This window comes from Chiloscyllium plagiosum, unplaced genomic scaffold (genome assembly GCF_037043375.1).
Source record: "Chiloscyllium plagiosum isolate Xiang-an unplaced genomic scaffold, Cpla_swu_hap1 HiC_scaffold_23, whole genome shotgun sequence".
NCBI classification, from domain to species: Eukaryota; Metazoa; Chordata; class Chondrichthyes; order Orectolobiformes; family Hemiscylliidae; genus Chiloscyllium; species Chiloscyllium plagiosum.
Genome location: NW_028270161.1, coordinates 33516898 through 33544759, shown reverse-complemented (window position 1 = coordinate 33544759; position 27862 = coordinate 33516898).

Below are 27862 nucleotides of genomic sequence, written 5' to 3'. Positions count from 1 at the left end.
AAAAGAAAAGTATTGAGGTGCATATGAGCCCATGAAAGTTTTGTACGAGTCATGCTTGATAAAGCCTGTTGGAGTATGCATTAAGTTGCTTTTACTGACTTTGACCACTTGTGTTAGGTCATTGAATTTTTTGTGGCTCTGCATCAAAGTCCTCAAAACTAAATTTCTGGTATTGACCATAATAAGTAATTTTTGGTTTAGTGGTGCGAGAAGAGCACAGCAGTTCAGGCAGCATGCAAGGAGCAGCAAAATCGACGTTTCGGGCAAAAGCCCTTCATCAGGAATAAGGCAGAGAGCATGAAGCGTGGAGAGATAAGCTAGAGGAGGGTGAGGGTGGGGAGAAAGTAGCATGGAGAACAATAGGTGAGTGGGGGAGGGGATGAAGGTGATAGGTCAGGGAGGAGGGTGGAGTGGATAGGTGGAAAGGAAGATAGGCAGGTAGGACAAGTCATGGGGACAGTGCTGAGCTAGAAGTTTGGAACCAGGGTGAGGTGGGGAAAGGGGAAATGAGGAAACTGTTGAAGTCCACATTGATGCCCTGGGGTTGAAGTGTTCCGAGGAGGAAGATGAGGTGTTCTTCCTTCAGGCGTCTTGTGGTGAGGGAGCGGTGGTGAAGGAGGCCCAGGACCTCCATGTCCTCGGCAGAATGGGAGGGGGAGTTGAAATGTTGGACCACAGGGCGGTGTGGTTGATTGGTGCAGGTGTCCCGAGGATGTTCCCTAAAGTGCTCTGCTAGGAGACGTCCAGTCTCCCCAATGTAAAGGAGACTGCATCGGGAGCAACAGATGCAATAAATGATATTAGTGGATGTGCAGGTAAAACTTTGATGGATGTGGAAGGCTCCTTTAGGGCCTTGGATGGAGGTGAGGGAGGAGGTGTGGGCACAGGTTTTGCAGTTCCTGCGGTGGCAGGGGAAGGGGCCAGGATGGGAGGGTGGGTTGTAGGGGGCATGGACCTGACCAGGTAGTCACGGAGGGAACGGTCTTTGCGGAAGACGGAAAGGGGTGGGGAGGGAAATATATCCCTGGTGGTGGGGTCTTTTTGGAGGTGGCGGAAATGTCGGTGGAAGATTTGATTTATGCAAAGATTGGTAGGGTGGAAGGTGAGCACCAGGGACGTTCTGTCCTTGTTACGGTTGGAGGGGTTGGGTCTGAGGGCGGACGTGCGGGATGTGGACAAGATGTGTTGGAGGGCATCTTTAACCACGTGGGAAGGGAAATTGCGGTCTCTAAAGAGGAAGGCCATCTGGTGTGTTCTGTGGTGGAACTTGTCCTCCTGGTTTGTAAAAAATGTTAGTTGCAAACCCACCGACTCCCACAGCTACCTGGATTACACCTCTTCCCACCCTACCTCTTGCAAAAATACTATCCCGTATTCCCAATTCCTCTGCCTCCACCATATCTGCTCCCAAGAGGACCAGTTCCACGACAGAACACACCAGATGGCCTCCTTCTTTAGAGACCGCAATTTCCCTTCCCATGTGGTTAAAGATGCCCTCCAACGCATCTCGTCCACATCCCGCACTTCCGCCCTCAGACCCCACCCCTCCAACCGTAACAAGGACAGAACGCCCCTGGTGCTCACCTTCCACCCTACCAACCTTTGCATAAACCAAATCTTCCACCGACATTTCCGCAACCCCCAAATAGACCTCACCACCAGGGATATATTTCCCTCCCCACCCCTTTCTGCCTTCCGCAAAGACCGTTCCCTCCGTGACTACCTGGTCAGGTCCACGCCCCCCTACAACTCACCCTCCCATCCTGGCACCTTCCCCTGCCACCGCAGGAACTGCAAAACCTGCGCCCACACCTCCTCCCTCACCTCCATCCAAGGCCCTAAAGGAGCCTTCCACATCCATCAAAGTTTTACGTGCACATCCACTAATGTCACTTATTGCATCCATTGCTCCCGATGTGGTCTCCTCTACATTGGGGAGACTGGACGCCCCCTAGCAGAGCACTTTAGGGAACATCTCCGGGACACCCGCACCAATCAACCACACCGCCCTGTGGCCCAACATTGCAACTCCCCCTCCCACTCTGCCGAGGACATGGAGGTCCTGGGCCTCCTTCACCACCGCTCCCTCACCACCAGACGCCTGGAGAAAGAACACCTCATCTTCCTCCTCGGAACACTTCAACCCCAGGGCATCAATGTGGACTTCAACAGTTTCCTCATTTCCCTTCCCCCACCTCACCCTGGTTCCAAACTTCCAGCTCAGCACTGTCCCCATGACTTGTCCTACCTGCCTATCTTCTTTTCCACCTATCCACTCCACCCTCCTCCCTGACCTATCACCTTCATCCCCTCCCCCACTCACCTATTGTACTCTATGCTACTTTCTCCCCACCCCCACCCTCCTCTAGCTTATCTCTCCACGCTTCAGGCTCTCTGCCTTTATTCCTGATGAAGGGCTTTTGCCCGAAACGTCGATTTTGCTGCTCCTCGGATGCTGCCTGAACTGCTGTGCTCTTCCAGCACCACTAATCCAGAATCTGGTTTCCAGCATCTGCAGTCATTGTTTTTACCATAATAAGTAATGCTTGTTTCGTGGGTTTGCACATCACTTTGGGAAGAGGACCTCTTTCCTGTCATGACAACAGATCAAATCCCTGATGTACTCACTTATTCCTCATCTTAAATAAATGTATGTATTTGCATTATTAATTCTTTCCGCATTTCCGAACTCATAAACTCACTCTTTTGTTAATTCAGGTATGTCTGGTTAACTTGGCTTCCTTCAAAAGGTAAATCGGGGTGGCATGGTGGCTCAGTGGCTTGCACTGCTGCCTCTCAGCGCCAGGGACCTGGGTTCAATTCCAGCCTCAGGCGACTGTCTGTGTGGAGTTTGCACGTTCTCCCTGTGTCTGTGTGGGTTTCCTCCCACAATCCAAAGAGGTGCAGGGCAGGTGAATTGGTCATGCTAAATTTCCCAAAATGTTAGGTGCATTAGTCAGGGGTAAATGTGGAGAATGGGTCTGTGTGGGTTACTCTTTGGAGGGTAGGTGTGGACTTGTTGGCCTGAATAGCCTGTTTCCATACTATAGGGAATCTAATCGAAATCGATTTGATCTGGGTAAAAGGCATTAAGAAGGGATATATCCTTTTCCAACTAAATTTGCTGTGGCCAACCGAGGGAATGGGTGAATAAATAAGAGAGACAGTTCTTCCCTTTTAAATGATATTGGGTTTCCACCTGCAACCATAATAACTTGGGGAACTTTGTCCAGGGTCTGGTTATAACTCTCCTTCGGTTTGCCTCTTGCAATAAAACCTCCAGTGTTGCATCAGAGGAACTTGAAGTATGTCCTCTTGCTAATTGTGCCATTTCACTCACCTTTTACTTGAGTTCTTCTCCAACTCCTGGCAACATCAAAATGCCCCTTGTCTTAAAGAGTTATAGTCTGGCTTTAAACAGGCTAACCTTTAGCACACTGGGTCTCTTACAGAACTGTGCATGTAGCCAGTTAGCAGTGCGCTTCACACTGGGCTGTTGCTGTTCTCATTTTGAATAGCAAGAAGTATGACGTGTGTGGGCTGCCTGCTTTGCTCTGCATTGGTGTGGATCAATTATGCATCACAACCTCCATGTCTAAGCACTGGCCTTACCCAATGTTCTCCATTGTTTCGTGCAACATAATTCTTCCCCACATAGTGTCTTCCTTAAAATAGATTTTTGTTTTCTGAAATGTTAACTGGGGAAAGAATTGTTAAGTTAGTAGAAGTATTGGGATAAATTTACCAGAAATCGGCGAGGTGTCATTTTTGTTGAGCTTCATAGAGGGCTTCTCTCTGTGGGGCCTAATATGCTGTTTTGTGTCTTTGTCCCAAGTGTACTTGATTAACTGCATACAAGACCCTTGTGATACCTTGCTCATCTGATGATAGCTTGACTCTCCTGCCCAGTGTAGGATGAAGCTCAAATGACTGCTGGCATATCCTGGGACTCCTTGGTACTTACGCCATATTTAAGAAATGCCGGGTGTCCAGTCAAAGGCTGTCAGTCTGGAATTGCTCCGCCAAGATTGTAACATTTGTCTTGGATGTTATAATGAGGGAATATTGGTGTCCATGCAGCAGGGACAGAAATTGGAGGTCTTGCTGAATGGGATGATGGAGAAGAGGGCCAGCCTCTTTCCCCAAGGACTAGCAGAGTAGGCCACAAAACCAGACCCCTCCAGCATAGTCCAGAGTTACCACCCGAGGCCAATACAATCTCAATCACCCAGAGGAAAGCCCAGCTCTGAAAGTAGAATGTCAATGATCTTCTCCGCTCTTCCAGGTAAATGTCACTTTGTTTTCTCAGCTACCTCACACTCACTCTATGTCTGCTTCTGCATGACTCACTCTGCTTATGCTTTACAACTCTCTGTGGCATGCACCATCTCTCCATATCCACTCTCACCCATCCTAACTCAAAGCTCTTCCACGCTATTGACTTTGCATGCCCACCATGCTGCCTACACACTCACTTGGGACACTATGATTAGATTAGATTAGATTAGATTCCCTACAATGTGGAAACAGGCCCTTTGGCCCAACCAGTCCACACCGACCCTTTGAAGAGTAACCCACCCAGACCCATCTCCCTCTGACTAATGCACCTAACATATGGGCAATATGACCTTTGCCCTACATCCAACAGCACTAACAATTTTGCCAGCCACTTTCATCTCATTCCTTTTGTTTCAGTACAGGAGAAAATGCCCACAGTGAAGTGGAAAGAGCCAAGACAGATGATGGCCAGCACATTTTCTTTGGTGCATGGACCTCTGAGTTCTGTGCATGTCTTTCTCTTCCAAAACAGCAAGTGAATGTATCGGGTGCAGCATGGCTGTTTACTTGGAATAGATGTACTGTGTTTGGTGCATACACAGTAGGCACCTGGTGGGAAGGCGTGAAATGGAAGTAGGAGTATGCTGTATAGCAATAAAGAACCCGCTTGACTGATGTTGTTGAAAACCATGACAGGTTGCCTGGCTTTGTAACTGGCCTAAAATACATAAGTACTGTGAGTCTGATGGCTCTGGCTGAAGAGCCAACTACAGAAAAACAAGGGAAAACAGAGGTGCCATCGGCATCCAAGTGGCATCAAGTGAATGAATGTTAAGGGAGTAAGTGAGGAGCCATGAGCTGCTTCCTGTTCCACTCCATTAACTGGGTGCACATTCATAAGTGCAAAGTATCCTCACAGCTGCATTTCAATGCAACTTTAGTTCTCTGTTCCAATGCGGGTGCACCCCAACTCGTGGCACTGAGTTCAGAACTGTACCATACTGAAATGTACCATGTTCATGGCATGAGGCTGGTGCCTGTTGGATGCCAAGGTCCGTGGAGTGTACATTGTTAATGCCCACAGAGTGTGCCCAGAGATATTGATACTGGGTATCAAAGATGGATGTATGAAAGAGGCCATTCAGCCCTTGGAACCATTCTCAACTATGGCTGATCAAAACCTCAATGCAATTTTTCCATGGTATCTTTACTGTCACTAGTATGTAGAAGTATATTCATTTCTGTCTTGAACATACCTAAGAACTGAGTTTTCCTTGATCTCTAAGGTGGAGAGCTCCACTGATTCACTAACCTATGATTGAAGAATTTCAACCTCATCTTAGTCTTAAACAGCTTTCCCCTTATTCTGTGCTTTTGTCCTCTGGTTCTGGGTGCTCCCTTTGTATGATCGATCCTCAACACACCTCATTATGATTTAAGACTCATCTGATACATTTGCTGCCACCTTACTCTTAACTTGTTGGTAGTTTCAGGGCCTGCCTGGTCTGGTATCGTCAAAGAAAGCCATTCATTCCTCTCATGATAAGCTCTTCTTGCCTTAAATTAGATGTAGTTTATTGCATGATAACAATCAGGGATAAGTTACATTGGTTTGATTAAGACTTTTACAACATTTGTGAGGGTGACCTTGATATTAGGTTACAATCCTTTCAGGTCCAAAATTGTTGATTCCCCCTCCCATCAAATTACATCAGTATATTGGGTGGTGTGTAATGCACAGTTCAGCATTAACACTTTCAGATGCTGATGCCCATACGACGCAGCCTCCAATCAGTGGAAACATCCTACCTATTCTATCTACCCTATTAGGAATTTTGTAAATTCCTATGAGTTTCCCCTCTCATTCATCTAAACCCTGGAAGATACAGGCTATGTCCTCAATCTCTCTTCAAGTCCGCTGTCCCAGGAATTAATCTGGTTAAACATTGAGTGCTTCGGAGTACCATTTTTACACATGCAGTTACCATTAGTGCATGTAGCAAATGAAACAAAAACCTAACATCATCAATCTACATTGAAACAAAACATCCATTTAGTTCATTTATCTGTTTCTCTTTTAACCCCTGTCACAGCTATGCTGACCTTCTCTCCTGAAAGCCAACTGTGCTGAACTCATCGAGTCTATTCCTCTTAATTCTTTTGGACCTGTTCCATTTGATCCACCTGCAAGTAGTTAGCTGATTAAGGAAAAGGGACTGTCTCAAATCTGAATGTTAAATCATTGACAGATGCAGCTTTTTATGTTTTGGTTTGATGGAATAGTAGGTCATGTGACAGAAGTGTTATGTCTGGTTGCCTGTGGATTTAAGGCATCAACTTGTGCTTGAAATCATAGTGGCTGCTTTGCTTTACTTTAAAACAAAATAAATTCTTAACATAACGTATGAGGCAGTGAAATTTTGATTGCCGCAATAACATTTTCTAGGTTACTTCAGAATCACTGCAGATTTTTCTGCATGTTTTTGTTGAGTCAAAAGATTTGTTGTGAACACTGGCAATGAAATTATAGCCCACTTCTCAAGTCAGACATGACAGAGGCCTAATTCAGCTGTTTATCTTCTTAATTACCAAGCTCAATCTACACTTCACGTGTCATTAATTGCCTTAGTGAGCCATTGCACCGGCTGTGCTGGTCACATGACACATGGAACATCTTCAAAATCACGTCTGAAAATGCTTCAATTAATGCTATTAATTCACATTCTTTCTTGGACATGTTCTAGTAAAGAAGATTAGCACAGTATCACGCACCACCTCGCCTAAGGTTCTAAATCACAGAATTGTTATGACATAGAAGGAGGCCATTCTATTTGAAATTTTTGTCTACAAAGACAGCTGCACATCTGATATCAATAGGTTTACCCCCAAATGCTCTAAATTAACAAGATAAAAGGGAAAAGCAACATCTTTATTGCAGATATGGCAACAATCACAAAAAACTGGAAGCCAACCCAAAATCTAAGGTCAGCAGTTATCCATATGGAATAAATCTTTGACATTAGATTTAGATGTTAATTATGTCTATTTGTAAAGTACTTGGCTTTTCGTAGGAAAGGAATAAACCATTCCTTGACTGGAGTTTGACTCAGTATTTACTTTATCTGTTATGAGTTATTTCCTGGAGTGAAATCATTTGATTCATTGCCTCACATATTACAATCTCACTGATTTTTATCAGGAAAGATGTGCAACAGGTGACTGAATTAATCTTGCCCATTGTAAGCCACAACACAGAATTACAACCACTTTTTGCCTGTTGGAGTTAAATTTGAAAGAAGTTAAGTATAATAGATAGCAGGGGCTCTTGAGACACAGTGATAGTATCTCTACTCCTGAGGCAGACGATCTGGGTATAAGTCCAAACTGCCCCAATAGTGTCATATAATATGTTTGACCAAGCTGATTGAAATTCCAACTGGATAACATGTCTTGTGATGCAATGATAAATTCCCTGACTCTGGCCCAGAAAATCTGGGTTGAAGTCCCGTCTGCCCCAAAGGTATGTCATAGCACATTGTACAAGTACTCACACCAAGTTGATTGAAATAACGACCACATGACTGGACTCTTGTTGTACAGTGGTTTTATTACTACCTCTGAACCGAAAGGCCCAGGTTTTAAGTCCCAGCTACTCCAGAATGTATCACAATATATCTGAGTAGGTTGATTAAAAATATCTACACCAAATGACAGGGTTTCCTGGTGGTTGACTTTTAAGGGCCAGAGATCTGAGCTCAAGTCTCACGAGTATGCCATAATATGTTCAAACAGATTGATTAAAATAACTACCAGGTGGCAGGAAGAATATGACAATATAATTATCTCATCTGGAGAAGATAAAAATACAGTGTTTTGCAATAATTTGTCATATCCATGAAGTTATTCAAAGAAATTAATCTTTTCTGGAAGGGGAACTATCTGTCTATGAAATATTTTGAGCATATATATTTCTGGGGTTCCTATAAGTCAACAGTACAATCCAACACTGAAGTATGAGGCACTTTGTATATCATATCTTGGCATTCATATTTCCATCTACTATATTTCTTTTGGCATCAATAAATTATTCAGCATTATTGTAACATTTGATAAGTTACAAATAATATATACTTTTTTATTTTGCAAGACCAGTTGATCTCATTATATATTGCTCACAGATTAAATTATTTCTGGCACTTGCTTGATACATAGTCAGGGTAATCTGTTTACAAATTGTGTTTGGAAAACTGATATTCCCACATGTAGTCTCCAGTGGACCTGTCTGTGCTGAGGTCAAGACCATTAAAGTCCAGAGCATGGAGCACCCTTATCTTAGGTCAAAGACAATGCTAAATGTGTTTGAACTATGTCCTATATAGATGTAGATTCCATACATGAAGCCTCAACCAGTGTATTGGGCTGCCTGCCACCCACTTATTTCTGGTACGACTTTGGAATCTAAGAAATTTGCGTCAATAATTTGAAAAATCACACTGCTTCTTCCTGTTGGGACTAGAGAATACAACCCCCACAATACAGCCTGTGTTTTTCTCAGTCACCCTGTCTCCCTAGGGTTATTAAGTTTATTCAAACAAGAAAATGTAGAATGAAGAAAATTACATTATCCTTCTTCAAATCTTTATCACAAATAATTTTGCAGCACCACTGCATATTATTTTGCAATATATTTAATTAAAGAAAACATTGAAAATGATCAAGAAGAATAACACAAATCCTATCAGTTATGAAATTAAACCTCCAACCAATAACCAACATCTAACTTTAAAACATCTTGGACTTTCGAGTGACAAATTATAACAGCTGTTTAAAAGATTATCTACTTAAGGGATTTATTTTATATTTAAAAGTATTCATCTGGCTGATTATATATCCAAGTAAAAAAGTTAGAGAAACTAAAAGTTAAAAATCTGGTATTTGGACCCTTTTTGATGAATAAGAATTCCTAAATATCAATGAAAAATTAATCTCAAAGTCCACTTTAATAGCAGCTCTACAATACACAGTTCTCAGTCATAATAAAAACCCTTCACCTACTTCGTGGGGAAAATTGATACTTTTTTGTGTTGGTTAATGTCATGTGATGCTGAAACTATTTCAAATATTAAATGAGATGCCATTCAGGTCAATGTGGGAGACATCTGCTACAATCATTATTCAAAATGTGCAAGATCTGCTGTAATGCATAGATTGATAATGCTTCTTTTGAAATACTATTCAGCTATCACTGTAAATATTAACTAATTATCTCAAGTCATTTCCTTTCCACCTTTTATCTGTTGAACTAGTCAATAATTTGTCTTGTTAAATTGCTACAAACCCCGTAGTCATCCTCACTGATTGCATTCTGTATGTAATATGTGGAAAACGTCCATGTTCTACATTTTTCTGCTCACCTGCTGGAAGAGCTGATCAACCTGACGACCTGTATAGGCCAGTAATACAATATCTTAGCAACACTTTCTGCATTCTTCATCCGAAATCTGCAAAATCAAGGCTGCACTGTTAAAACGTGGATGCTTCAGAATTGGGATTGCCATGCGTGGTGGCAGAATTATCTCGTGCTCACTAAATACAACAAAACTCTGTTTTGGAAAGGCAGTGTTCCTCAATCAGTAGATCACCCAGGAGAGGCACACTAATTTTATCCACATTGTTCTCTTGTAATTCAATGCTTTGAATCATAGAATGACAGAAAATCAATTCAATACTAAGTGAGTTTACTCAATTTTTATAGGACATGTTAACTCTTTATTATCAGTAGTATTTATAAGTATTTTCATTATTGACTGTTTAGTGACAATGGTGGGAGTTGGGAGGGATGCCTCCATGTAATTATTTAACATAGTCTGAAGGAATATCTAAGACCAAATGCAATTAGACAACAAGTGATGGATATATTAATAAAGAGTTAAGCGATTTTGACCTCAGGGAGGTAGTTACAAAATAAGGGGACACCATTTCAAAATGAGATGTAAAGGAATTTATTTTCTGAGAGAAATATTAAATGTCTTAAATTCTCTACCCCAGAACGTTGTGGAGGTTAAATCCCTGAAGGTATTTAAAGAGGAGGTAGATAGATTTTTGAAATATGTAGGAGTTGAGGGCTTTGAGCAGCAGTTGTGAAAGAGGAGTTGAGACCTGGATTAATCAGCCATGAGCTTGTTGAATTGTGGGGTAGGCTTGAGAGCTGAACAGTCTACTCCTGCTCCAATTTCTTACATTTTTATGAATTGGTTGTACAAATATGGGGAGCTAGGAATCAATGAATTGTGAATTTTATGCAACTGAATTGAACTCACTTTATTGTCACATGTACTCACATGAGTACAGTGAAAATTTTACATGTCGCCACTTATGGTACCACCTTAGGTACATAGGTAGATTGGTGAGGACAAGGTATTCGGAAAAAATAATCAGGAAAATAAAAGAAATGTAAGTACAACATACTTAAATTTAAAAGTACAAAATCATAATATTAAATTGGAAAAAGAATGAAGGAGTGTGGCCAACTGGAATAGAGCCCTCAATATTATTTATTCATTCACAGGGGATGTGGATGTCACTGGCTGGACCAGCATTTAGTGTCCATCCATAATTGCCCAGAGGGTAGGTAAGGGTCAGACCAGGTAAAGATGGCATTTTCTAAAGGACATTAGTGAATCAGACGGGTTTTCCAACAATGGATTCGCAGGGGTCATTAGTAGAATATTAATTCCAGAGTTACGTTTTATTTGAATTCAAATTCCCCCACCTACTATGGCAGGATTCAAACCCAGGTTTGGCAGAACATTACCTGGCTCTCTGCATTAACAGTCCAGTGATAATACCACTGTGCCTTGGGTAGGCTCTTACATGAAAATGTGGACTTGAATTCTGTTGAAATATCTTTTAGTGTGTCATATTAAGACAACGGTAAGGGATGGAAGTTCAGAACCATGTTAACTGTTTGCAACAAATCCAATATCTGTAACAATCTAGTTCTTAGCCAACCAGGGAGATTAATAGAATTTGAAAGGTTAGACATCTCATTGAGGATCAGTATCTTCCCACTGGGTTTTAGATATTCTTTTAAAACAAGTTTTAAACATGTAGAGTTGTCCCAGCAGATAGGCTATTAAAAGCTGATTTCCTACTGATAAACTTCACAGTTTTACTTGCTGCACATGCTTTGGATACCATCCAATGAGTGTGACTGAATTAATTTTCCAAACATTCCATCGCAGAGGATCCATAATACTATATCCAGAACACACAGTTCTATACAGTTCCAATTTGGAAAGGCAATGGGGGAGTTTCATTAGAATCTAATGTCGGTTTGTATTCTTTTTCCTCAAAATTCTCCTCTACTTCCCTCCTCTTTGAAAAGCCATTCTATTCCTTCTATTCAAGGATAGTTTGATGTTTGCTGGAAACCTTCCAATACTTCACCAAAACAATCATCCTCAGGTCACATTTTACATGCAAATGTCGACAGGGAAACATTATAGCTTAACTTGACCTTGTGCCATTGAATAGCAATCATTCCCTAGCCTACCATTAATCCAAAGGCTAGTATCATTAAATGCACTGGTTCAAAGAATATATCCTACCTGAAATGTTGAATGAAATTCAAACTAGGTTCAACAACTTACAAAAGAAAATTATCTGTTTCCAACACAATGTAAGCTGAGACTGTGCTCTACAAAGTCTTTAAATAATATAAACCAGACTCTACTTAGAGACGGTAAGGTACATGAACAACAAAAATGAAATCTAAGTTTCATCTCACAATGAAAACTATAACTTTGAAAAATATGCATTCTAGACTATTTAGGATTGTTAACTTATTTTTTGAGGCATTTTGAGGAAAATATGTTTTTTCTTAAATAATGAGGACACTTTTTTATGGGAGAAGAATGTTGCTAGTTAGGTGAGCAGTTATTGCCTGTCCCGAATTCCCCAAAGTCAGTTAAGTCAACCACATTGCTTGTGGAATCATATGTACACCAAACCTTATAAGGATGTTAGATTTCTTTTGCTAAAGGACATTAGTGAATCTGTTGGCTAGTTGCAAAAATTGGCAGTGAATATGCGGTTGCAATTAAACTAGCTTTTTATTCCAGATTTTAAATATGATTGTTCATGTGATCTCATCATTAATGAAACCTCTGAATGTAGATTGGCTCGTTGAGCTGGAATGTTCAATTTCATACATATCGTCACCATACTGGGTAACATCATCAGTGAGCCTTCAAATGAAGCACTGGTGGTATGGCCTGCTTTTTATTTATGTATTTAGGGTTGGTGATGTCATTTTGTGTGGTGATGCAATTTCCTGTCCTTTTTCTCAGTGGGTGGTAAATGGGATCCAAGTCAATGTGTTTGTTGATAGAGTTGCCTATAATGGTGACGAAACATCTGAAAACGAATTTTCCAGCTCAGCAAACAAGCCTACATCCAGAATCTCAACCTGAGCTACAAATCTTCTCAAAACTCGATTAATGAAAGCTGTTTCGTTCCCAAGCCAAGGAAATCTCATCCTCTCCTCTGGACAAAACACAATCGTAAAATCTTTTAAGTAATTTGTTTGCTTAGTGCTATAAGTCTTACTTGAATTTTCGGTGCAGTATTACAAACCTTGCAGTGCACATTAATTTGAGATATTGCATAGACAATCCTCCATAGCAATGTTCTTGACAGGATTTATAGGTAACCAATAGTGATCAGTACTAAGGCAGAAGGATAATGGAGTTCGAGTGCAACTGTCTTAAGAAGGGAAATTTGGGAGCATTTTCACTGTTTAGGAGTTAAATGCTTTGCTTCATCTGGTTGTTAACTTCAAGCATAGTATATTCTCAACACTTCCTTTCTTATGGTTTGATCAGTCATTTCATCTTTCAAAACTGATCATTATAAATTGTCCTTTGAATCAGAGAATTGTTATGGTGCAGAAAGAGGCCATTAGCCCATCATGATTGCATCAGTTTTCTCAACGTTTTGCTCATTTTGGAATCTGTAACTGTTTGATTATTTTACAGGGAGAAAGTGAGGACTGCAGATGCTGGAGATCAGAGCTGAAAATGTGTTGCTGGAAAAGCACAGCAGCTCAGGCAGCATCCAAGGAACAGCAGAATCGACGTTTCGGGCATGAGCCCTTCTTCAGGAATGGATGAAGAAGGGCTCATGCCCGAAACGTCGATTCTCCTGATTATTTTACAGGCCTAACTCATTATTGTTCAATCATGAGCATTCTGACTTATTATTAGGTGGTTCTGCCCTATATCTCTTCCTCCTATATTTTAACATGAGTTTGCCTTCAACGAGGTGTTTTACCTGATTCAGTAATGGTATGTTATCCCACATATTATAAGAAACTGAATATGGTTGTCATGGTGATGAACAGTCTAACAGACATTTATTGCAACAAACTAATATGTACAAACTATAAATGTCTGGGTGAAAATTAAACTGGAAGATTACGTGAGCATGCTTCCAGTAGAGTGTCTTATTTTAAGTGTTCCAAGGTAGGACAGAGTATTTTTAAACCTTCAGTTCACATGCTATGATGCAGTGATGGACATGCCTCTTAAAGGGATGCTAATATACTAACTCCAAAACATACATTCTGCATTTTCAAAAGATAAAATATTATCCCAAACAGGTGAATATGGTTCTTTATCAGCATGTGTTGTCAATTTGATAATTATACAAAAAGGTAAAATTCACTACAATTGGAGGTTTAACAATTTGTCCAGATCTGGTGACCATATACCCATTGGGGAGGTAAGTATATTTCTGTTCCATTTGTTTGACAGTATGGTTGTCTTGCTGCTGGTTGCTGTCACTCAATGTCATCAAGCAGTTATCATTACCAAAGGGTTCGTCGTCACTTCGTTTAGTGCACTATTATGAACTGGCTTCTGTTCCTTCACAATACAGTACTATGAATTTGTAGATCTGGACAAGCTACAGATTTTAGAAATATTTGCTGATATTCAAATATTTGTAAGTTCTAACTCACAATCACTGGCCAGTGCACAGTTTTCATAATTCTCCAGATAATCACTCATCAGGTATCTCTTTCATTCTCCTCTGTTTTTGAAGAAGCATGTCCAGTGTCATGGAATGGTTAAAAAAATTGGTTGCTGGGCAAGGTTGTCTATACTTGCCCGCGAGCATAAGTTAGCCATTTGAGGTTGTTCAAACATTAAAAAATGAAATGCAAGAAACTTGCATTGTTACTTGAACCTTGGTGATCATTGATAAAAAGATCTGTCGGGTGGACTATTTGACCAAGGATAGTGGGGTGACAATGTGATACAGGTCATTCCCACTGAGTACCCATGTCTTTGAATGGTTTGCCAGTGAATTCCAATCCATCATCAGATATTAGCTAACCCGGGACATCGAATAAACTGAAGATAGTGACACAATGTCAGTGACAATTGTGCTAGTTGTGTTACTATGTTAAAAAATATGAAATTTAAACAAGTAATCCATCACAGAGATGTAATCTTCCCCATGCAGTATGAATTGGTCTGTTGCTACTGTCATCCAAGGAGTGAATGGAACATCTTGCAGTTATAGATGCTCTCTGGAGTTCAAAGCTTTCACATTTCTCACATACTCTCATGATTTGTGGAATATCCTGATTCAGCTGTCACTACATAGATTCATGCGCTAGTTGTCTTGTGCATTTAGCACCCATGTATCCTAATATAACAAGGACAAGATGTATTGGTGTAATTGTACTTGTGATCCTTGACATGATATACCAAGTTTATCTCAACAGCCAAAATGAATGAATCTTTTCAGATTCTTGCTTAATCCTATCACACCATTCTGGACAATGATCTTTCACAACTCGCGTAGTTGACCATCTTCAGCATTTACTGATTACACATGTTCACACTAGTTCTAGCCAGTGTGCAGTTGAGCAAATTTGAGAATATCTTCAACTTCATAGTTTGGAATATCAACATGTAGATCAAAAGAAATGTCTTGGTCTTTGTGTATATTGGGTAATGTGGTCAGCGTATCAGACATAACCATCCTGCTCCTTGGCTTTTATCTCATTTCAAAAGTACTTTCACAAGTAAACACTGCAAAACTGGCAGTGCACTGGTTAGTACTTTGTGGCATATGATTTCTTATTGCCTATGTTTGTTTCAACTGTGAATTTCTTGCCAAATATGCATGTGTAAAACCACATGATGCTGAATACCAGATTTAATGTCTTACACTCTATATTAGAGTAATTGCTTGTGCAAATAACAGTGTTTTTGTGCCAAAGGTTTGTGGTTTCTTGTCTCGCAAAAGATGTGATAAGGCCCTTTTGCAATGTATGCACTTCAAAAATCATCTCTTTCCTGGGATTGTAGTAATACAGTCGAAGAGTGTGGTGCCGGAAAAACACAGCCGGTCAGGCAGCATCCGAGGAGTAGGACAGCCAATGTTTCACGCATAAGCTGATTCCTGGTGAAGAGCTTATGCTTGAAATGTCGACTCTCCTGCTCCTCAGATGGGGCCTGACCGGCTGTGCATTCCCAGCACCACATTCTGCGACACTGATCTGCAGTCCTCATTTTCTCCTCGTTGTAGTATTGCAGTAAGCAACATTTTACTAACAGAATCTGATGATATAATTAAAGATTTATTGGTTGGGACATCCTTGCTGAGCAAACCTTTCAGCAGATATTCTTTGTCTACAAAACCAGGAATATACAGTGAGAGAAATAAAGAAGTCTGAGGCCACTTCACTGATCCTCTTTATTCTGCACAGTCGGCTTTTGTTGAACATCTTTTTATCTCAAATTGGTCAGGATGGAGTCCATGGGTGAGGAAATAGGCCTAAAGAAGTTAAATAGCTGATGTTTACCAGGTACTTTATGCTATCATGATGCTGTCATCAGGAGTTAAAGGTTGCAGCCATGCTCTGCCTTTGTCTTACCCATGGCTACAGATTCATATCTTTGTTGTGCCTCCATCTCACCAAGGAGTTGCACACAAAACAGCTGCTGCTATGCAGCGTCAAAGGAGGAAGAGGATTGTGCTGTTAGTGATTGTAAAAGGTTACTACATGCTTGGAATTCTTTGGATCTTTCCAGTTCTTTCCAGGCTGGATGTGGAGATGTCTCCAAAATCTCACAATTCATCATTCACTGGTGTATAGGCGAGTTCACTGATGCTTTCTAGGTAAAGGTGGGGCAAAGGCAGGCATCTGCTTTTCACAGGTAATAGTTGGCAGGTTATCATCTACATTCCCTCTGTTTTTTGCTGAATCTGTGCTGGCTTCTGAAGTCCATACACAATAGAGACTTCCAGAAGTTGAATTCTACGCATCCATACACTGATTGGTAAGTGTGAAGCTTCTGTGCAACTTAGAGAAAACATTGGTGAGCACGTGGTTTCACGAGGAATACAAACTCTCCTGCTGGAGACCTGTGACATCATTCTGCACTGAAGAGCAACGAAACAAACTACAGACAGGAGGTGGAAGACCTGGAAAAATGGTGCTCTGAAAACAACCTTGCTCTCAATGCCGGCAAAACCAAGGAACTCAGTATTGACTTTTGGAGGGATGTTACTCAAGTCCCCCTATACATTAACAGCACAGAAGTGGAATAAGTGGAGAGTGTCAAGCTCCTGGGAGTGGTCATCCACAACCAGCTTTCTTGGACTCTTCATGTGGATGCACTGGTTACAAAGGCCCAACAACGTCTCTTCTTCCTCAGGCAGCTGAGGAAATTTGGCATGACGGCAAATACCCTCGTCAACTTTTATAGGTGCACCATTGAGAGCGTTCTGTCTGGATGTATCACTACCTGGTATGGCAGCTGTACCATTCAAGATCGGAGACGGTTACAGAGAGTGGTGAACTCAGCCTGGTCAATCACAAAAGCCAACCTCCCATCTATAGAATCTATCTGCCAGGCCCATTGGCAAGGAAAGGCCGCCAGCATTCTCAAAGATCGACCCCACCCTGGCAATGTTTTTCTACAACCTCTACCATCAGGGAGAAGGTACAGAAGCCTGAACACACGCACCAGCCCGTTTCGTAACAATTTCTACCCTACTGTTGTTAGAATACTGAATGGACTCACAAACTCTTAACATTTGCCTGTAGTCATGTTTTTGTTTTTGCTGCTGTTTACCTATTATTTACTTATCTTTGCTACTTAACTCTGTGATCTGCCCTTATTGCTCACAAGACAAAACTTTTCACTGTGCTTTGGTACATGTGACAATAAATTCAATTCAATTCAATTCAATTGAAGCATTTGCAATGACATGAACAAAAGTGTTGTCTCTGTTCCAAAACACTTATTCAGTCATTGCTTAACATCTAATAGGTATCTATTGAAATCAATGACCATGAAATAAAATCATACCACGTTCCAAGCACATCAGTTGCAAATATTTATTTTCTTTTGAAGCACTGGAAAGTGTTCAACTGAAATCCTTGAAATCAACTGAAGGGAAAGTAAGCTGAAACCAAAGCTTAGTCAGTTCTCCTCCTCACCCATCCACCCAGCATAAAGCCCCTCCCATCTGTCCTCTTTGCCTACACTATGGTGCGAATTTCACAGTAGGATCTTTTATACCCATCTGATGGGAAGATTGTTTCTTGTTTCATCTCATCCAAAAGATTGTGGAGTAGATTTGGCATGAAACAGCATTTGGAAATTTTCCATCCTTTATAAAAACTTTCCATACTCTTTCCATCCTCCAGTGAAGCATCAGCTCGGATCGCAAAGTCCTGGAATGACGTTTGAAGACACAACCTTCTAATTCACAGTCAGGCATGCGACTAATGAAGCAAAACTGAGAGACAGAAATGCTGTTTTCATCTAAGTTTTGCTTGAATAGTTGTACCTTTAAAATATAGTAAATGTATTACGTGATTTTGTGATTTAGTCAACTAAATCAGAAATTTGTAGCCTGTTTTACTTGGCATGTGTTGTGAAATTTGTTGTTAGTGTGTAAGAAATTAAACTTGTGAGGGTCTCACAGTTACAAATATGCATGGATTCTGCAACTGATTCAATTTCTATTTGGCTGACTTCTTTGAACTGTGAAGGTGAGGTATATCTCGATGCTTGCTTTGTGGATATCAACATTCTGCATCATTCAAAGAAGGCAAAGTAAAGTATAGTTTATAGTTTATAGTGAAAAACCTGGGAAACCATATAGAAACAAAGTGGAGGATTGTCGACCAGAGAAATATACATTTAAAAGCAATTTATATCACTTGTGATGCCTTAGGTACGATATGGAGGTGGAAAGGAAATAGGTTTCAGGCAGATTATCATCCCATTAAATTAAATGACCTTCCCACTTTCAAATATGCCATAAGAGAAGATACAGAATTCTACCCTATGATTCCAAGGTTTAATTAGCTCTAACAGTAGTTCATGCTTTCTAGCCTAAATTTAGGCATTTTTCTAGTTTTTTACCAATTTCCTACTAAGATTGTTTTGGGAAATTGGGAGAATACCTACAGAATTTCAAAACTTCTGACTGAAAAATACAGATAAACGGTACTCCCTCTGAATTACAGCACTCCATTAAATGATTCTGAAGTGGTTTTTGTGCTGCAGTGGTACATCTGGGCTGGAAAGTCTGGGTTCGAGATTGACCTGCTTTGGAGGTTTAAATATAACGCGTTCAAACAGGTTGATTTGAATTTATTACTTTTTACATTATTCCAGTCTAGAGAAAACATTGTGCGCAGGTTAACAGTAAGTCCTGGACATTCCAAACCAAATAGGTAAATTATTAATAAAGACAATGAATTTTCTTTGTAAAACATGCCACTTACTCTGTCTTAGATTTTTTAATAGTTCCTGGAAGGATAAATATCTATGAAATATGTGACAATGAAGGAATGAATTATAATCCAATTAATAATAGCAGTGTGACAGTTGACCAGCATATGTGCTCCATGGGGATGCTCTGATCTAAGAATGGAGTTTATTGATAGGCTCCATGGCACAAGCTAATTTCAAAATTAAGGACTTGTGATAACAGGGGGTTTAGCAATAACATCAGTTATAGACCACTTCAGAATGACTAAGGTTTTACAAGGTTGCTTGTGTTCATTTTGTGTCAGCTGGGAATAAACTACACTGTGTAGAATCTATTTGGATAAGAACATGAAATAGTCCTTTAGAATGATATTACATGAATTATTATATACTATACTAAAACACACATAAAATTAGACATTTCACATCTTTAAAAAGGTGGAATAACCTACCCTGTTTTCTGTTGATTAGTTGTAGAACCCCTGTTATAATACTGAGAATAATACAGAGCTATTATATGTCACCAATGCTACAAGATTCATGTCACTCTCAGTCCTGGGACTCAGAGTCTCATTTAATTGCATATGAATACTGCATTGTTCAAATATTTCTATTCATAAAGAACCAACAGAAGAGTTAGTTGGACCACTGTTGGTCTTTTAATGCTTGTTTCCTTGTTGATTACATATTACTGTGGCTGGAGCAAAGCTGTAATGATGCTAAACCACTTTCTCCTAAAATGCAATGTTATGTCAAACTTTGCTTCAACTCCTGAGCAAAGTCTTCAAAAGCACTCATTCAAAATTTATCATACAGCAATTCAGACAAAAGCTAAAATTTCAGACTGCTTAAATATAAACACAAAAGTAAATGGTATCGGATACATTTTGTCAAGATGTTTGCTTGTCACCAGTTTCAAAGATGCTTAACTCTCAAAATAATACCATACATACAATAAAAAGCAACCATTTTAATCAATGTGTGAGCGTATGAGAGAGAGCTTGTGTATGAACCCACAACCTCTCTCTCATACACTCATACATACACACCATACTCATACCCACACATGCACCCTCTCACAGACTTTTACCCCTTTAGACTTACACTCGTGTACATGCACACACTCTCTCATAGGCATTCATATCCTCCCACATACACACACCCACCTACATATCGGTTTGTAGGATGAGTTTGTAATTGCAGAATTATGTTTTATTTTGCTCAAAACTGTATGAATCCATGTAAGATTCTGTAAATCCCTTTTTTAGAAATAGAATCAGTCTGAACATTGAGGCAAGACAGCCTCACGCAGGACACCTCACACTTTCAATGCATTATCTCAGTTGACATGGCACCTATTGCTAAAGTTCACTTGAGAATGTAACTTCAAAAGAAATTCCATGATTTAAGTAAGAAAGAACTGAGACTAAACTGGTCATTCTAAAAGGTGAGCGACTTAGCAAACAGTCCAGGTCTTTCTCAATATATAATTTCAGTTGCATTATATTATTAACTTTTGCTATAAATTCTGTGTCTTATGATCTTATAGTCCACAACCACCTGACAAGGAGCAGTGCTCTGAAAGGTAGTGCTTCAAAATAAACCTATTGGACTATAACCTTTTGTTGTGTGATTTTTAACTTTGTACATCCCAGTCCAACACTGGCACCTCCAAATCAATAGTATTACTATCACTGTATCCCCACTATAAACATCCTTGGGGTTACCATTGACTAGAAACTGAAGTGGACTCACTAAATAAATACCATGGCTACAAGGACAGGTCAGAGACTGGGAATAATGCAATGACTAAATCACCTCCTGACTCCCCATTGCCTATTTACTATCTACAAGATACAAGTCAGGATTGTGATGGAATACTCCCCATCTGGATGAAAGTGACTCCAAACACAATGTCGAAACTTGACACCACCCAGGACAAAGCATCCCACTTGGTTGGCACCACATCCACATCATGCACTCCAGCCAACACTGACACACAGAATAAGCAGTGTGCACTATCTTCAAGATGTAATGCAGAAATTCACCAAATATTCTTAGACAGCATCTTTAAAACTACCACCACCTAGAAGGACTTGGGCAGCAGATACATGAGAACACCAATTCCCCTCTACTCACTATCCTGACCTGGAAATATATTGTTGTTCCCTCAGTGCCATAGAGTCAAAATCATGGAATTCCCTCCCTTAAAGTTATGGGTTTACCTACCTATTGTGGGTGTACGTACAGCACTCAGACTGCAGTCTTTCAGGAACATACCTCACCACCATCTTCTCAAGAGTAATTAGGGATGGGCAATAAATGCTGGCCCAGACAGTGATGCCCATGTCCCATGTCCCATGAGTAAATAAACAAAAAGAATTGCTACAGTTCAGATAAGTGTATGGTATTATCAGGCCTTAGCTGATAAGGGGCCTTTCAGGACGGTGAGGTGAATGGGGTGTGCGCAGATTTTGAGAGACTGAGGAAGTGGATTACAAAGGGGTATGACCTTGTGGGGGGTATATTTCAGATGAGGATGGAATACTCCCAAAGCAGGTCATCATCATGCCTTTGCCAGATATGAAGTTGCGCAATGAAATCTGCTAAGTTACCTACCTGACATCGAAATCTCACTACCATCGGTAATGTGGTGAAGAGGTCGAGGAGAGATAATTACACACACACATACACACACCAAGTTGAATTGGACAGGTAGGTGGATTGATGGAGTGGGGTAGTGTGCAGGCCATGCATGCATCTTACAAGCCACCCAACCTTCAAACCTGCAGGTAGGAGACACTAAAGCTTTCACCATATATGTTCCCGATATCAGTTCCTGGTCTGTGCTTAGTTAACTAACCTGGTAGGGAAAAACCGGGAAACTGCAGGCCTTTAAGTCTAGCATCCGTGAGAGGGAAACTACTGGAAAAGGTTCTGAGGACAGAAATTAATCTCCACTTGGAAAAGTAAGGATTAATCAAGAAAAGCAATCATGGTTTTGTAAGGTAGGGATTATGTCTTGCAAATTTGATTGCATTTTTTCAAGGTGGTGATTAGGTATGCAGGTGCAAGTAATGTAGTTTATGGGAGATTAGAGAAATTTAGGCAAAGTCTCACAAGCAGACTGGTTAAGAAGCAGAGAGCCCATGGGATCCAGAGCAAGTTGGTAAATTGGATTCAAAACTTGGCTTAGTGGCAAGAATCAGAGGATAATGGTGTTTTTGTGACTGGAAGCCTGTGCCTCGTGGTATATCACAGAATTTGGTGCTGGGTCCCTTGCTCGGACCCTCGGAAGTGCGAAGGATCGAAGGGACCTTGATATGCATGCTCACAGGTCCTTGAAGGCAGCAGGACACATAAGTAAGGTAATTAATAAAGCATATGGATATTTGTCTATTACATACCAGAGCCATGAGTTATTCTGGAGCTCTATATAATGTTAGATCACAGCTGGAGTATTATGTGCAGTTATATATGGTCACTGCACTATAGGAAGGATGTGATCATATTAGAGAGATTGCAGAAGAGATTCATTGGGATGTTACCTGGACTGGAATAATTCAGCAATGAAGGGAGACTAGATAGGTTGGCGTTGTTTTCCTTAGAGTAGAGAAGGCTGAGAGGGGGGCCAGATTGAGGTGTTAAAAGGTCTAAGGGACCGTAGACAGTGTAAATGGAGACAAATCTTCTGCCTTAGGACAGGGTCAGTGACCAAGGAGCATAGTTTTAAGACCAGCAGCAGGAGGTTTCGTGGGAATTTGAAGGAAACATTTTTTACTCAGGTGGTTGTGGATACCTGAAACCCATGCCTGTAAGGCTGGTAGAGTTGGGAACTCTCAGGAAATATTGATGCCATGGTAAGATGTACAAATACTAAAATCCAGGAAATATGTAGCAAAAACATCATGGTTTTAATAGGACTTTTAAATTTTCACCAAGGCTAGGCAAAGCAGATGATCATGAATAGTAAAAACAATGAATTTCTACATTACTATCTGGACAGTTACCTGAAACAACACACTGTAAGACTGACAGGTGAACAGGACATACAAGCTTTAGTTTGTTATTAGGTTTTGAGTGTGTCTGGCAAAGCCAATAATCATTGCCCACTGATGTACCTAAGGGTTTCTGAACTATTTTGATGAGCACTTGAAATGCCATAGCACGCAAGGCCATGAGCTCAGTGCTGGAACATGGGCTTAGTATAAATGGATGTTAAATGACTGGTATAGAGAAAAGTGCCCATATTTTGCAGTGTGAAAATTCTATGGCTTTAACATATTCAAGTGCAAATAAATATGGGCAATGAATACTGGCCTTGCCAGACACACAAAAACCTGATGATTGATAACAATAACTAAAGTTTATATGTCCTGTTCACCTGTCAGTCTTACAGTGTGTTATTTCAGGTAACTGTCCAGACTGTAATGCAGAAATTCATTGCTTTTACTATTTATGATCATCTGCCTCTCCCAGCCTTGGTGAAAATTTAAATGTCCTATTAAAACCATGATGTTTTTGCTACATAGTTCCTGGATTTTAATATTTGTACATCTTACCACACCATCATTATTTTCAGGAGGTCAGTAAACAGCTTGTATCGAAGTATTGCATTATTTATTGTTCCATCACACTGTCCATAGTGTTTCCTCTGCATGACCAACGTTACTGAAATCTTTCCTACTGACTCCCGCAATTGTAATGTACATTTATTAATGTCATTATTTCCCTCATTTTCAAATTACCCTGTCCTTTCCAAAGTGTTACCAGCTTACTTAGCTCCTACCCTGCCAGGTTGTAGGCAGGTCTTAGCAATAGATACTGGGATCATTGCCTTTGAGTTGAATTTGTAATTCTAACTTACTTGTTCTAATTCTTCTGTAATGTGAACTGGTATGACAAGCTCCCATCCCAGGGAGGGCCCTCACTGTGGGCATGTGTCCAACTGACCTTTTACTCAAACGTCTGATTTATTTGTGAATTCTCCCATTTTTGCAAGGGTATTGCAAAGGCAATGCAGAGAAGCCCAAATCACTTTTTAATTTGTGGACTGGCAGCTCAGAGATACCAGGCAATTATTATAGTCATCAGTGATCAGTGATCCATTTTGTAACAGTAATAAGTTACATTAAACTCCTGTCACTGAGCAAGCTTTCCCTGTGATCTTTCCCCCACTCTGCATCTGATATTGACACTTATAATAGGAAAACAGATCTGAAGTATTTCCAAAGACTCACAAACTGGGAATCAGTTAGACGAACCTTTAGGTGAGCATCTGTTTTCGAGAGTTCTGTGTTTCGTGAGGCAAGCCTCCTTCAGCTTCTTCATTCCAAAGGTGAAAATAAAAAAGCACAGTCCTATAGCAGTAATGTCAGAGGTATCTTCACTATTGTAGCATTAACCCATATTAGTATCTGCACAGGCTGCATAACACCACACACCTTCCACTATGCTACTGGTGTCATTGGTCCGATAGAGTAAACGAGGAAATATTGATTTAGCTACACTTTATATTTCACTCTCTATTTCTTTTTCCATTGAATTTAGCTGAAGTGGACAGATCAAGAAAGACATCATCGCATTACTTAAAGAAGATGTGGAGTTCTGGTGGCCTGGCCAACATTCCTCTCAGCCAGTAACAGCTTGGGTCAGATTCTTACACAGAGTGCCTGTCTGGCCCTACTCTCTTTTTTAAAGGAAGGATCTCTGTATTTCTGAAAGGGGCTACCACTCTGGGCTCCCTCAGAAATGTGGAGCCATACTGCCATTTTGACAGGTCTTTCATAGTGTGGATCTTCAGAGGAATGTCAGCTGCATTCTGAAATTTAAAGATCAAGATGGCCACTTTGACAGCTGTTGCCAAAGAGTAAGTGTATAAGGCAAATGTGTAGGGGGTGGGTGGCAAGTGTACTAGGCGAGTTGGGGGTTTAAGGTGCCAGGTAGGGAGCACACCAGAATGCCAGGTAATTAGGGTGACAACTGGGGAGGGAAGTTGCCAGATACTAGATGGGTAGAGGTAGGCTGCCAGGTGGGTAGTGTGCCAGTTACAAATGGTGCCAAATGGAGCGGGAATACGATACAAGCTGGGTAAGAAGCTAGGGGTGTGTGGGTCAGATTGTCAGTTGGGTAAGCTGCCAAGTGGACATGATGTTTTGTGTGTGGGGATGAGAGCTGTCAGATCTGGGGTTTCAGATCCCACAGTGGAGGGGAAGATAAGGTCAGGTCAGGTCCAATAGGAGGGATTTCAGGTGTGATCAGGGCATGGCCATCAGTTCCTTGGGGAAATCTACAGTCAGAATCTAGGGGTTTTGGGAGTTTTAGTTGAGGACCATAGCAGAAAGGTATGAGGTCAGTTTAATAGTTACTCAGCATTTGACTATGTATTTAACTTTTCCAGTGGTAAATGACCATTGTTCATCGCATTCATTGGCACTTTACCAGATTCTGGAAATCTGAAACAAAAGCAGAATATTCTGAAAATACTCAGTAGATCCGGCAGCAACTATAGAGATAGTCAGAGTTAATTGGCCAGATTTAATGGTCCACTAGGATCCTCACCACATTGTCTCCCTACTGTGGCTAACAGCTTGAAGTGAGCCCATCCCCCACTCAGGCACCACAGGGCTCTGATGCATGGTGGGACATTAATTGGTTTAAAGTGGGTGTTGTGCCATTGTTCGTGGCTACACTGAGACCACAACAGCTCCAAGTGTTGAGCAGTGGATTTAGAGCAGCACTGGATACAGTGGTGAAGACAGAATTGTATCTCTAAGACCAGATTAGAAGGTGCAAGAGACAAGGAGTCTGGGCGTGGAATGGAAAGGCTAGAGACATTTAGTCATTTCAACATGGGATCTGAACTTTTCTCATGACCCTTACTGATCACTTCCTTGTTCATGCCTGTAGCTTCTCGAAATCGAGATGGTATTACCCAAGCCCCTTTAGTCTTCCCAATACGTTCTTCAATTGAGGAATTCCAGTCTGAGCCTTTGTTTTTTTTCTTGATGTAACTTCTTGAGAGATGTCAGCAGCAAGTGGGTAGTGAATATTGGTGGAGTGGGCGTAATGACATGGGGGGATGCCCACCGATATACCGAAGGGAGACATTTGTTCTTGCCTGCCATCTGGCCGCAGAGTAAAAGCTACACTGGACACTTGGCATGGGTCTTAAATGCCAGTGGTGGTGGGATAAGGCCCTTTAGTGTCCTCTTCAGGACTACCCAATTGAAGGTCACTCAGTTGACCCATAGGCTGGTCCCCTGCTGCTGGTGGGGGCAGGGGCAGGTTGCTAGGCAATTTGCAAGTCGTGCACACGCCATGACATTTTACAAGCCCCCTCTCACCTGCAAAATCAAAAAAGTCACACAATCGATAATCCAGGTTCATCAAGTTTGCCAAAAGCTTCATGTGGTTCTTTATTGAAAATAATAATTTATCAAGCTGATAAGTAGAGTTAACCAGATTTCACTAATCAAGGATACATTTTAAGTTCTGTGTATTTTTTTTTGTGTAGGATCTATTTGCATCAAAGTATTTCCTTCAGGCTTCTTAAATAATGCATTTTAGCTGAGCAGACAAGATCAGCATTGCACGTTCCTATTTAATTATCTGCACAAATTGCTTCAGACAAACAATTCTGATTTTAAATTCAGCCAGAAACAGGAATCAAAGCAAAAGAGATCATGCAGAGCCAAGTGGCAAATGTTATCTGAAACTTGAAGTGATCCAAATGAGCCCTTCTGGAAATGTTTGTAATCTGAATTTTGCCTAAGTCAAATTCAGTACCATCTGTCCTTTATTCTCTTAAATGGCAACACAAGTGTGCCAAAGGACAACATGTTCCTCTGCTCCCAGGCAGCTCTCTTTTTAACTGCTTTGAAAAAGTGGCCTGTTTGTATATGTTGTTGATAGTACAGAATGAGCAGAAAATGAGAAATAAATATTAGACATCACATTTGAAAAAGGGGAGTGTTCCTATTTAGTAGAGATGATTGCAGCTCTCTCACAGTGATTGCAATGTCCTGAATAATCGTTTTCATGATCTTTGTGATACTAGATGTGAAACTTCACTCTAAGGGTGCTTGCGTCAGAAATAGGATCTTTAGGGAGATGGGTCATTTGAGATTTTGACATAGAGATAATTGAGAGATCAACAGTGGGTGAAATCTGAAGGCACCTTTTCCTCCTCTTCATACATTATCACTCTCATTCTTTTAGGGCCTCGAGTGCCACATAATATTCTAACCCACTATTAGCTCTATGGTCTATGGTTTACACCCCTCAGCTAGCAGGTTTGAAAGCAAAGGGCACACAACATCCAGTGGGTGATCTTCCCATTGCCAGCTTGCCCACCCCTGCCAAATTTACTGATAGCAATAATATGGGTCTGATCCTAACATCACCAACATTTAACTGGCAGTTTGAAAGGCCACTCCACTGACCCAGCCCAGCAGGTTTCCTTCAACAGGTCAATGGCACAAAATGGTGTTGGCAGTTTGCTTTCTTTCCTTACAGGCTCAATGAAGGGGTCCATTCAGAGGTGTTCCCTACTACAGGTTCCTTCCTCACATGGCCTCACAAACTCTGGTTCACCACGTCCCCTTACACCTACCCATTCAGGTTAGCACCCAAACACCTCCATATAGTTGTGATCCAGAGCAGCTGGCCACTGTGAGAAACAGAACTCACTCACAAATCCGCCTGAGACAAAGCCTTGGAAACAAGAACAATTTATTACGGCCTTGCAAGTACCGCACGCCTCTGCAATCAAGCAA